Genomic DNA, 13,748 nt, shown 5'->3' on the forward strand with positions numbered 1-13,748 from the left:
CAGGCTGGAGACCATTTTCTCTGCTAAATCCAGTACCTCTTTTCCACTCGGGTTCTCAGAGGGCAGATCAATGAAGGATTTTGCTGTGTGGCTGACGGCACATCCTCCATCAAGCATGCATATTCATCTTCAAGGAGTTGATCAATTAATTCATCTGAAGACATCAGCCTCCCAGAACAAAGCAGGGGCTGATAAACAACACTCCAATGGCGGCTTGGACATGATTCGAATCTTATGTACAAATGATATTAAATCCTACATATGTAAGTATGGAAGCTGACCTTCCAGAAGCTCGGATCACTTCTGTTCTCAGAGCTGGCAAGAAAGGCACGGCATGCAGATGCGAGTGCAAATCTCCCCTGAATTCCAGACCCGAGCGCTTATCCAGAGCATCCTCTGCCTCACCCAACTGCATAGCTTACCGTCTCAGCCAGCTTCTCTGCAGCCAGGCCTGAGTCCCATCCTTCCCTCACCAGGAGGGGTTCTGGCATCGCTGCACTGTGGAGTCTGAGGCCACACCGGTTACTAGCTCTGACAGTGGAGGGGACAACTTTAGACAGGCTTTAGTAAGCCTCATCTCCCGCCCGGGACTCACCAGTTTCCAAGAGGTTCTGGGGAAGAAACCTCATCTGGGGTTAAGGCACAGTACCTGCCTTGCCTTATGTCAAGCTGGGCATGCCACCCAGCTTTCTTTCATCTCCTCAGACACCTTACATTCCTAATACCATAACAGAGCCTTTATGCCTCCCGTCTCCTTACCCACGATGCTTTGTTGTGTTTGGCTACTTAGAGAAACTTGAGAATCTCGATCTCTTCCCTACCTCCCTTCCCCTTTCCTTCTCTTGGAGGCAAGGTCTGAAAGGAAAACCAAAGTCTTTCCACATTCTCCACCTATACTGAGGAGCATGAGCTGGAGTCAAAAAAACATCGCTTCATAGCTGCAATGAATTGCAGCAAACAGGGCAGACGGTGTGCTGTGGCATCAGGTATAGCACAAAGAAGGCTGGCTTTCTTCAATTTTAAAAGTCCCAGAATGTCTACCATTCCCATCTCCCAGTCCCGTTCCCCTACGAGGGAATCAATGTTTTCTTTCTTGCTGGAATTAAACATCACATTTAAATCCCCATTGTATCATAAAGCATGTCTCTTGCATCCACACCAATTTACCAAATGTATTACCGGCTTTCGCGTGTATCTTTTCTGTAAAGATCTATCTTAATCCAATATTACCCCATCTCCATTAAGGCACCTCCTTTAAAGATTGTCTCTGTAGAACACTCCTTAAGTGCCCTCATTTTCATCCCCACTGTTAACTGGAAAACTCTAAAAATGTTGAATAGTGACAACTTCATGAGTAGCTAGTATGTGCCCTGTAACTTATCTGATGGCAAAATATGTGATTTAGAATACAAGTTGGTTGCTCAAGTAACAGTGGTTATTTTATTTTAACTGTCTCCTATTTCACAGTGTGGCAGCTAACAGAGGTGACATGGACACTTCATGGTGTCATAAATACCAGGTTCCTGCTGTCTCATTGCTCTGCCATTTTGTGTCATACATACTCTTGTGCAAAATCGAGACATTACAGCCAGCTGTGAAATGAACGATGACAAGGAATGCTACTTTCCTTTAAGGAAGTTATAGATGGCAGCACAGCTGTACACTTCCCAGGAGCCAGAACTTACTCAGAGGACTCTGCCTAGATGCCAGGGAAGCTGAGAGATGTAATCTTCAGTCCAAAAGTCATGAACTCGGAAATCAGACATTTTATTATGATCAGGAAAGGAAAGGGGGTCTTTATCTGGACACTGCCAGCAACACATGCTACCACAATACAAGGTGACCCTAAACGAGAACAGATTCCAAGACGTTTGAACCTATGATAAGAATAAACAAGTTGAAAATCAACTTGTCGGAGTGAGATGTAGCCTAATCTAAACCAGGGTCTCTGCCTCAGTCATAACTTAATATGAAACAGCCCTGAGTACTTGGATTGTCCTGTGTGTGTGGCAGGGAAGATGACATCCCATGGGTACAGATGTGGTTTCTATCAAGCTAAGTGGGATTCCCGTATAGCAGAACCTCCCGGAGGGTGGTCGGTCCTAGGCAGGCAATGAAGGTTATAAAAAGAAACTTTAAATGAGATGGTGGAAAGCTGTCTCCACCCTGTCAGTAGTAAACAGTTTGGCCCTGACCTCACAGTGCAGCAATGACAGAACGACTTCCAGTGAGGGAAGGAGGGGACTCAGGCCTGGCTCTGGGAGTCATGCTGAAAGAGACATGAAGCTAAGCAGTTAGGAAAAGGGTGCGGAGGACGCCCTGGTCTCTTCCAGTCAAGGGGAAGAATTCTGCTTTGTGTCTTTTAAAACCACCCTCAAGTCACCAGTAAGAATTTGGAACCTGCCGGGCACAGTGGCACACGCCTATAATCCTAACACTCCGGATCTCTGCGAGTACAAAGCCAGCCTGGTCTACAAATCAAGTCCAGGATTGCCAAGACTGCACAGAGAAGCCCTGTCTCCAAACCAAAAACCAAACCAAACAAACAAACAAAAAGAATTGGAAACCTATATTAGAGTTGCTATCCTTGTGTGTGTGGGGGGGTGTCTAGGAGATCGTTCATGTACCACTCGTAGGATGCAGGGCACAAGCTACTCTGAGCCTCCCCCAGTCCTTCAGTCTCTCACATCCTCTGCTGTCCCAGGGCCTTTGCACATACCTTCTCTTTTCCTGTAGCATCTCCCTCTGCCAGCTTGGCCTGCACCCTTCCACTCATCTCGAGATATCTTCTAGATCTGCAGTAACCCCGCAAGTCTCCCTAATGCTCACTCCAGTAAGTTATTTCTGACACACTTCTAAAACCCTTCTATTATTCTTTTTTTTTTCCACTACTGTAACAGGTAGTTCCCTCATGCCAGATAGCTGTATAAAGAACAGAAGTTTATTTAGCTTACGGTTTGGGATTCTGCATGCCCCAAGAGTATGGTACAGGCTCTGAAATGGAGTCTAGTGGTTTTTATTACTTCATGGTGGGGAACATATCTGGGAAGAAACGTGACATTATGAAGTAGAAGGTCAAAGAGCCCGGGCTCCTATGATCTTGTTGCAGAAGACCTAAGGATCTCTCACCAGGCTCCACCCCTGAAGAAGACCAAGATTCCAACCCATGATACTTTAGGGATGAATCACATCCAAAAGAGGAACAGAACCTCCCTGCTTATATGCTCACGCTTTACAACCAGGTAGCCCTGTTTTATTGTTTGATCGGTATCTGTAAGCACCACACGGACAGGAACCATGTAGTTGGGGGAAAAAAAAAACGGAAAACCAACTTTTCTCATGCCTTCGTGCGCTTGTAATCTCCACACTGGGAAGATGCAGACAGGTAGGTTCCTGGAGTTTTCTGGCCAGCCAGCCTCACCTAATCAGTGGGCTGAACACTAAGTGAGAGACCCCGTTCTAAACAAAAATACCTAAGAGGGACAACACTGGGGGAAATGACGCTTGAGGTTGTCCTCTGGCCTTAGCATGCATACACACACAGACACACACACCCATGCACACACAAAGAAAGAACAATTCTAGACTTTCGCTAATAATGAAAAATGTCCATAGTGAGAAAAACTAAATTCAGGAGGAAATAACCTAACGCAATTTTATTTCTGTTAAAATAAAGATCCATTTGTTCTGTTGACGGCACGAGTTGTTGTTAGTTTTCAACAGTGATTGAGATTTACTGAACGGCTGCTATTTTTCAAGGGTCGTGCTAAAAGCTGAGTACCAAGCAATGAACAAAACAAATAAGGATTATTAGGGGATCATCACCAATCCTCAGACCGCTCTCTTTTGGAATGGCAGCTAGCTTTCTATCTCTCTAATGAAATACCCAAGGTAATCAAATTATAAAGAGGAAGGGTTTATTTGGATTCACTGTTTCAGATGGGTATTGGGCAGACCATTGCTTTGAGCCTCAGTGGATGGGGGGAGGAGCTGACGGAAATGGCAGGGAGAGCTTGGTAGAGTCAGCTGCCCTCCTTCATAGCTAGGAAAAGAGAGGGAAAGGAGAGGAAGAAGGTCCCGTGATCCTTTTTAGGGATGTGACCCCAATGACCTTCAGGCCTCCCACTAAGCCTCACTCCCCAACAGGACCAGTCTGAGGACCCAGACATTAGCCCATAGGACTTCAGAGACACTTTCCAAAACCGTAACAGCTGGTGGTCACTGAAGCCAATGGTCTCTGAACCTCAGTTTACTCATAGATTAAAAATGACTGCAATTAATAACAATATATTGTATTCTTGAAAGTTACTAGGCATGCAGAATACTTCAAGTGTATGCTCACACAAGAAGATTCAATGAAACCAGCGTTATAAACATAAAACGGTTGTTCATTCATTCTCCTGTGTGTATAAAACATGTATCAAAAGAGTGTGATGTATGCAACAAATGTATAAAATATTGTTACATTTATTTATTTTTATTCATTTGCTGTGTGTGTGCGCATGTAGTGAGAATTTTGGTTTCTTTAAAAACACAGAAAAGTTTCAGGAATATATTTTTGTTTAAATCCCGGGTGTGGGATATGAGTTGCTTCAGATTGACCATAGCAGCTATGATTTGCCTGATGCTCTGTTCTAGCAGGGGCATGATTTTGCCAGCTGAAGACAGTTGACATTTGGAATTCTGGGACTTCTACAGAGGGTATATAATGCCAGAGCCCCAAAAGGCAGGGTAGCTGGGACTCCTGAAGAGGCAGGGGTTGCTGCCTGCTCCTGCTCCTGCTCCTGCTCCTGCTCCTGCTCCTGCTCCTGCTCCTGCTCCTGCTCCTGCTCCTGCTCCTGCTCCTGCTCCTGCTCCTGCTCCTGCTCCTGCTCCTGCTCCTGCTCCTGCTCCTGCTCCTGCTCCTGCTCCTGCTACTGTTGTGTGGATTGCTGTTTGCTGTTTGCTGGATTGCTGGTTGGAAATATCCTAAGCACAATATCAGACTTGCTCCAAGGAGCATGATGCCCCTAATCAGCAGGAAGTAGTTTAAAGAAATCCCCTCTACTGTTCTTTTTCTCCTTTCACAGGGGTCACGTATCAGATATCCTGCATATACGATATTTACATTACAGTTCACAATAGTAGCAAAGAAATAATCTCATGGCCACGAGGAATTGTATTGAAGGATCACAGCATTAGGAAGGTTGAGAATCACTGCTTTTTACTGGCCTCTATACAGAAATTTTTAAATTAAAAGCGTGTTTGTTTTTAAAAACAAATACTTTTCATATTTATTATATAAGATCTAGTGGTTTCCAACACATGCATACATAATAGGTATTAGCACAAGAGGATAATAATAGCAATGAGCAGAGATGTGGTCAGGCCAAGCATAGGGGGCTGAAGTCAACCCATGAGGGCTTGTTACATGCGTGTTCATCATATCAGAATCTAGTTGTTGCTACTCCGGCATACCACGGAGGATGGAGGACCAGCATCCTCCACAAATCATGAGGCTGCTCAGGTCCTGGGTAAATACAACTGAAGACCGACATGAACCAAGCCACAATAAATCACTATGTTCAGCCACTTGGACCATCAGGTTAGTCATTCAGAGCCTGTGAGTTCTCACTGTGGCTTGGAAGGTTCTCCTTGGTCCAATTCCCACCTCTGCTTCTCCTGCATCCTGAAAGTCCCCAGTGAAGGGGACTCTCTAACAGGCCCAAGCATGGAAGATGGTTTTGCCCTTCCCTCTCCCTTATTAAACAATTAGATTACATTCCTAAAGCTAGCCCCCAAGTCCATTCTCTTATTTGACCATTGACTCATTCCTAAGACTAAACAGTGAAGTCCAACAATCAAAATTCATTATTTGGCTAACATGGCCAGCAGGGACTTACCTACTTGTCCTAACACAGACTTTCCCCTTTTCCCCTTAAAAACCCAATGCCTGCTGCTTGCTATCTGCCTTTCCCAGGTCCAGAGGCAACCCCTCGCCCTGCTTGTCCCTCAGGGGTAATAAATCTCCTTTGTGCTGAGAGTTTGGTATCTGGGTGTGTTCTGTACCAAGTCTGAGGGCAACCCCCAACCCCTACATACAATATACCAATTGTGCTCCTGTCTCTGGCTTCCATACTTCCCTCAGGCTGTCTGTCCAGTCTTCTTTCCAGTGTCTCCTTCCAGAAGAGGCTCAGCAGCCTACGACTTCCTGAACCTTCTGTGTATCTCTCCACTAACTGACTTAACTCATGACCATTGTCCAACATAATTACATTCTTTTTTCTTATTTTCCACTGTCTTCTTTTCTCCAGTGTCAGCTCCACAAGAGAAGACACCCAACTTTTCTAGCCTCTAGTGGGGCTTCAACTTTTAAAGCTATGTCCATCACAGAGTGGATGTTCAATAAATTCTTGCCAGAGCTAGGCATGGTGGCACATGCTTAGAATCCCAGCCCTTGGTCGGCTGAGACAATGGGGACCACAAAACCAAGGCTAACCTGGGCTATCCAGTTGAAACCCCAAATCAAAATCCCAGGATCTGGCAGTGTAACTCAGTGAGAGAGGTCCTACCCAGCACGTGCAATGCTCTGGGCTCTACCTAAGCACTGAAATAAAATCAAATGAATAAATAACTGTGTGAATGAAGAAGTGATGGATGTGCCTTACCCATGATACCCACAGCAGAGGCCTCCACAGTGAGATGCCATCTTTGTATCATTGCTTTGTGATGCTTTTCTTCTCATTCCCCCACTGGGCCCTGTCCCACTTCAGAATTCTCTGGAGTGATGAAACCAGCATTGATCTCAATAGGCCGGACCCTTCCTCCAGGCTGCTCTACACAGTGCTGAGTAATTATCTTCTAGAATCTACGATGGCTCCGGTTTTGATTAAATGCTTTCCTGGCTTTTAACATTCCGGGCCTGCCGATTAGGCTGTGCCCTGCCGTGGATTCAGCTGGTGCCGTGATTGACTGAGACGAACCTTGTCCCTTTCTTATTTGCAGTGATTTCCTTCAGCATTTTGATCCAGGCAAGGAGTATGACATTATCGATTTGCCCTGCTCCACTCGCCAACAGCCTCATCTGCAAGAGCCGGGATCTTTATGGCTTCAATAATTTCCCGTAGTGCAGAGAACTCTTTTGTATTTTTTGCTTGGCACTTGCAATTCTGTAAATTTTTTATGGACTCTGAGGTTAAGTTTTGTCCCCCGCTTCCACATTCATCAGGATGTTGGCTTGGGCTCTGAGAAAGTACATGACCTTTCTGTACCTAGGCCTGTCCCTCTCCACCCTGATATTTTAGAGAGGGGGGTTGAAACATAGAGAAGGCATGAGGGAGGGGGAAATAGACAATAAAAGAGAGGCAGGGAATATCCTGCCCTAGAATTGTTTATGCTTTATATGTCTTACCAAAAAAAAAAAAAAAAAAAAGACAAAAAAGAAATAGCTCAGAAAGCTTTAGTGACTTCTCCAAATTAACACAGCCAGTAAGTGGGTAACTCTCTCCTGCCTCTGGGGTAGTCACTGATGATGCTCACCAAAATGTTTTTTCTCTCCTCCTGGGTGCAAAGGAGAATTGCTCTTCTCTTTTCTCCATACAGTCCCGTGACTCTCTGTGGCCAAGTGGGAGGGGGCTGTAGCATTTCCAGGTTGAAGACTCTAAGAACACCCTAATGACAGATTAATTACGCCCCCGCCAACAGTAGAAGATCCCTCCGCCATAACTATAATAGAGGACAGTAACTCAAGAAGGTCGTGGAACATGAATGGGTAAATCTGTCATTTTGGCACTGGGCTCCAGAGACAACCAAGCCTGGTGGTTCATACTTGTAATAACAGCACATGTGATGCTGAAGTGGGTGAATTGCAAGTTCAAGGCCAGCCTAGGCTACATAGAGAGACCCTGCATAAGATAAAGCAGAGCAAAACAAAACCACACAACCACTGCCACAAAGGAAGATTTGGACCTATTTGTTACAGCACAGCCTACCTCATCCTAATGGGTCCAGACTGTAGCCCAGAGCCTCCGAAAATGACATAGAAGTCTTGAGATCTTGGTTGGATAACCTGGAAGACTGGGGCAAGGAGAGAATGGGAAGCTAGTTATTTTAACATCAGATTTCCCGTCTATAGTTTTGTTTAGAACAAGAGTTAACAAAGGTATGAAACAAGGTCAAGACTAATTTACTAGAAAAATAATTTAAAACACGATCTTAAGCTTCCTTTCAGGCTCAGGTCTCCACATCTCTCCCCTAACTGCCCTATGCTTAGATTTCACTCAACTTTTCCCTCTGCTCACATCTTCATTTGCTCATTCACTCATTCAGCCAATGTTTTTCTCACTAGACTGTGCCTCTTCTTGGGGAAGGACCATTCCTCGGTCCTTCAGTGTGCCAAAAGCTGTGTCCAGTACCTGTATGATGAATGAAGGAGTAAGTGATGTTTGTTCAATCTCGTTGTCATTCTCTATTTTGCATCCAACATCCCAGAACCTTAGGTCTCCTACAATCATTAAACCATTTATAATTCCATGCCTAACCTAGAAGGTTTTTTTTTTAAAGGAGGTTATATTATTTCTTCCTATAATAGGAATATGTTATACATAATCCTTGCAACCTTGTTTTTCTAATAATAATTATATTTTGGACCACTTTCTGGGTATTTTATGTGTTTCTATTACATCATCATTTGTTGTTGTTAGATTTTTTTTTAAGACAGGGTCACACTTTATAGCCCAGACTGACATTAAGCTTTTTATATAGCCCAGGCTGGCCTCAGCTTCCTGAGTGCTGGGATTATAGGCATGAGCTACCATGTCTGTTTCATTTTGTAATTTTTCATGGCTGCATAAACTTCTTCTATATATAAATATAAATACTTTAGCAATTTTCTGTAACTGGTCATTTAGGCTGCCTCTACATGTTTTCTATTTTGACAAATCGTTTAAATACTTGGAGAATTTCTCTGCAGACAGGTGTTCTCATCACTTTTTTTCCCCATAGGTTTTTGATGCACAGTGGTTGGGTCAAAGGATATGAGTCAGTTAAATGGTCAGATCCAGAGTCCTAGGACCCTGTCTGACTGTGTGTTTGGGTAAGTGTTTAATATACAGACTTACCTGGGTGGGCTGTGAGGGGAGGGTAGCTACGTAACACCTCTGTGTTTACCTGGACCAGGAGAAGGAGACCCCATGGATGTTCTTTTTATCCCCCTTGTATGTCTGAAGAAAAGGGCCCACAAGGACTGGGTTGTTGAGGGGAGCAAATGCCACTTGCTGAGCCTGCCTCCTTACAGGTCTCAGAATGCGACTGTAGCCAGTGGGAATGTTCTCCCTCTGGTTACATTTCAAACATAATAAATGGTGCACGCCCTCATTAGCTCAGAGCCTGGAACATAGCAAGATGCGGGCTATCCAGCAATTTCTGTCATTCCTCCAACTTCATCAGCACCGTCGATCTGTCCAAGTCACCCCAAGTCAGCTGAGCGCCCTGATGGCCAGCTCCCTGCTCAGCTGCCTTCCTTCCCACACTTACGTTCCAGCATAAACTCAGCTTTCTGTGTTGTGTTCCTCAACCACCATTTGACATAATCCATATTTTCCACTTTAAATATTTATAGCAAACTTGGAGAGAAAACATTCTCTTTTCAAGTGGCCTTCTAATTTCATTTCAGAGTGAAGGTCAGAACAGCAGACAGTCTCTGCAGGGACAATTCTCTCCTCATTTTCAGTAGCGTCGAGGATGGAATCCTTTAACCCAACCTCATCTTCCTAGCCCCTCCCCACAGTCCTCCAAAGGCTCCTTCTCACTGGGGGGAAACGGACCAGAAACCAGTCCCTAATAACAAATACCATATAGAATGTTACATTGCCCTGTTTTTACACATTGAAGAATTATGTGTCTGCAGCCGCTTCAGAATATATATGCAAAAGCTTTCAGAGTAAACAGAGGCCGCAGTTTCCCAGTCATCGAGATAACCATGTTTAGCAGGATGGTGTCTAATTTTCAGGACTTCCTTTAAAAGGGGGATTATATATAACATACGTGCTGCAATAGGATTGTATTTCACATACAGCTTTGGAACCTTCTTCTTCTAATTATGATGACACTGGGCTCCTGCTGGACTCAGCTCAGCTGCCCTGTCCTTGTGGGTGAAACACTGAGAATAGTACATCAGGGAGGAGAGCATCTCAAGGGGTGAGCGTGGACACTGGCCACAAACACCATTTTCTTTATCTACGCTGCAGATGGGCTTTATGTAATTATAGATTATACATTTCTGGAAATGACAGCCTTCTTGGGGGTGTTTTCCTGTCTGGATTGTTCACAAGCTCATCAAAATGAACTCTCATGGGTGTGGGTGATGGACACACTTGTACTTTATCAGAAGGCCATCTTAGGAGAGCTATGATCCGGGAACCGGGTTTTTAGAGTTATCTGTTTATGACCTTCAGGCCAGGGCAGCATGAAAAGTCTCCCACCAGGGCTAGAGCCAGGACCCAAGTCTGCTTCCTCTGACAGTAATTACAGTCCTGTTGTTCCAACTCTTGTTTTACAAGCTGCTGATTAGGAGGGCAGGGTCCATCCCAATGTCCTCTAACCCTGCTGACATCCATCAAGCTACGTAACAGTAACTGAATTGTGGGATCTTTCTTGTCCTCAAGAGTGTACATGTGCATATTACTTGTAAGGTGATTTTTAATGGCTATGTAAAATCCCATCGTATAAGTACAAGAGATAGTTAACCAATGCGCTATCACTAGACATCTAGGCTATTTCCACTAATTTGTTATTATCTTAAAAAAATAACTTAAAGGGCTTGGTTAGATGGTTCGGCAGGTAAAGGCATTGGTTTCCATGCCTGATGACTTGAGTGCAGTCCCTGAGACCTTCGTGGTGCAAGGATTCCTTCAGGTTGTCAGTGCAGGTTGTCGAACTCCCTCACGCCATAATAATCAATGCAATAAAAATATTTTGAGATCTTAAATGATTAGGGTCTCTTCTCCAGACAGACATCCTCCTCTACTTTCTTCCATTTAAATTTCTGTTTGTTTTTCTTTGAGACCGGGTTTCTCTGTATCTCCTTGGCTGTCCTGGACTGGAACTCACAGAGGTCCACCTGCCTTTTCCTCCCCAAATGCTAGGATTACAGACATGCACCACCACACCTGGCTCCATTTAAATTTCTTGATGTAGATTAGCCGAGGACAAAGGATATGAGCTTTTTAAAACTATTTGACTTAATTTACCAAAAAGGACAGAGCCAGTCTGTTCACATAAACAATGACATCATTATCAGTTACAAGTGTTAATTGGAACTCTAAATTTTCAATCATATATATACATATATGTGTATATATACACATATATATCGTGTTCATATTAAGTTAAAATGTTTATTAAACACTCATTTTCTGTTTTGTGAATGTGCATGTTCAGATGTCTTGCCCATCATTTCCACTGGCATGCTTAGGGATGCTGACATTTTAAACGGTAAAGAACTGATACTGCAAAGACTGCTCTGTGCATCTTTCGCCCTTTAATGCTGTTTTCTTCTGCTGCATGGATTTAAAATTTTATGTAAGAAAATCCATCAGTGTTTTTCCTTGGGTGATTTCTGACTTCCATTTTCACTTTCTAAAGAAAAAAGAAACTTCATTTCTATCGTTTTACAAAGGCTTACATTTGTTTACTATTTATATAGTCATTCAAACAACATGAAATTTGTTGTAAATCATGAGGTAGGGAATCTCATCTTGATTTGTTACATGAAGCTAGCTTATCTACCTAACAGTTTTAAATGTAGAAAGCACTTCTCGCCGATTTGAAAAGCCTAGGATGGTTTTGTTTGTTTGTTTGTTTGTTTTATGTCAAGGTCTCTGGTAGACTAGTTTGGGCTCAGACACTCTCTGTAGCCAAGGTTGGCTTTGCATTTCATGCTTCCTGCTTCTGCTGCCCACACCCTGGAATTGTAAGCATGTACAGCCACGTGCAGCCATGCCCAGCTTTTATACCACCTTAGATGGATTTATTCTTCTGGTTTTTTGTTAATCTTCTTTTCATAAAATCTCTGATTATTTTCAAATATGAATTCTTATGGATTAAATTTAATATTTCACTAGGCAGCAAATAAAACTGAAAATGTCTTAATGAGAATTATATAATATTATTTAACCAGATAAATTGGTGGATACCCAGCACTAAAAATGCATTTTGCACCTTTTCGTCTTTTATATCCCTCAGGAAAGATTTATAGCTTGACACAGCATAGCTTATACACATTTTTAGTTAAGGTTATTCCTAGGTAACCCATACCTTCATTTCAATCAGAGTTTATTATAACTTTGCTTCCTTGCTAACTGCCCATGACCCACAGCAAAGCTGTCAGTCCTGTGTGTTCAATGTATACTTGGATTATCTGGCAGCGATAGGCAATGCCATTGCATCACTTTCTGACTGAGCTCAAAGCCGTGCCACTGCACTTCATAGCCATCATTCATAGGAATATAACCTTTGTATGGAGTGGGTCAGTGGTCCAGCACTTGCTAGCATGTGTGAGACCCTGAGTTGGTTCCCCAGGACTACAGAAAACAGAAAAACAAACTAAAATAAAGGGGAAAAAATCCAACAAGCTCTTATGTATCCCAGGCTGATCTTGAACTTATGATGTAGCCCTACTATGACCTTAAGCTTCTGATCCTCACGCCTCTACCTTACTAGTGGAGATTATATGTGGAGATTATGGCCATTTGCTACCATATCCCGTTCATTCTGAAATCAAACTTATGGCCTTCTGCATGCTAGGCAAGCCACTCTACCAGGTCACTTTCTCCAACACTACTCAGTGAGACTGCAGTTGCACAGTGGAAGAACTCCCCTCAGGCCTGGGCTTGACCTCAGGGCAGAAGAAAGGGCATCAGCCACGCAGATTCATTTGGAAGCACCACAGGTGTAAGAACTATGCAGCTCAGAAAGCCCACCAAGGATGAGGGTATTCATTTCACTTGGGGTGCTTTGTTGTTGTTTTCTTTGATGTTTTTGTGTTTCATGATGCTTTGACATCTAAAGACCTTGATAAACAAGGAGGAGGCACTCTTCCCAGAGCTACCTAGATCCCTGAGATTGTAACTTCTTCAGCAGTTTTTCCTATGCAAGCCGATTCACTACATTCAAATGCCTCCCTTAGCAGGCTTGTAAACCGCAGGCCAACGTTTCTTGTCCCAACCACCATCAGACCATGTAACAGGAAAACCAGGAGATCCTCACACCACAGACTCTGCTGAGGTTATTCAGCCAGCCTATCCCAAGCCTGAGTAATCATCCTGCCTCATCATTTCTTCCTATGGAGAATATAATGAGATATGTTCTTTTTCTCGTCTCCTCCTACCACATTTGTCTTCTGACCAATATTATGTTTGGGGGGGTATGTATGCTTCCTCATATAATCTCCAAATGGCATGGAGCTGCCCCTCCTCTTGGAAACTGTGAGTAGAAGTCTTTTCATGAGTGGCCATCTTTGTTGGCCTCACTGAACATGGCTAACAACATAGCTTATATAAATCTGTATAAATCATGCAGAATAGAAACGGAACCAGCCAGTTCTGGGCTTTGGTGTCAGACAGTCTTGAAATTCAGTGAAACTGCCTGGCTTGCTGGCTCTGTGACTTCAGACGAGGGTTCTAACTCCACTGACACTATGTCTCTGAGGTGGAGTGTCTGACGGGAGGACTTGATGAAATTCACTAAGCTTGTGGGTAGCTGAACACCTG

Source organism: Meriones unguiculatus, chromosome 14, assembly GCF_030254825.1.
Source record: "Meriones unguiculatus strain TT.TT164.6M chromosome 14, Bangor_MerUng_6.1, whole genome shotgun sequence".
NCBI classification, from domain to species: domain Eukaryota; kingdom Metazoa; phylum Chordata; class Mammalia; order Rodentia; family Muridae; genus Meriones; species Meriones unguiculatus.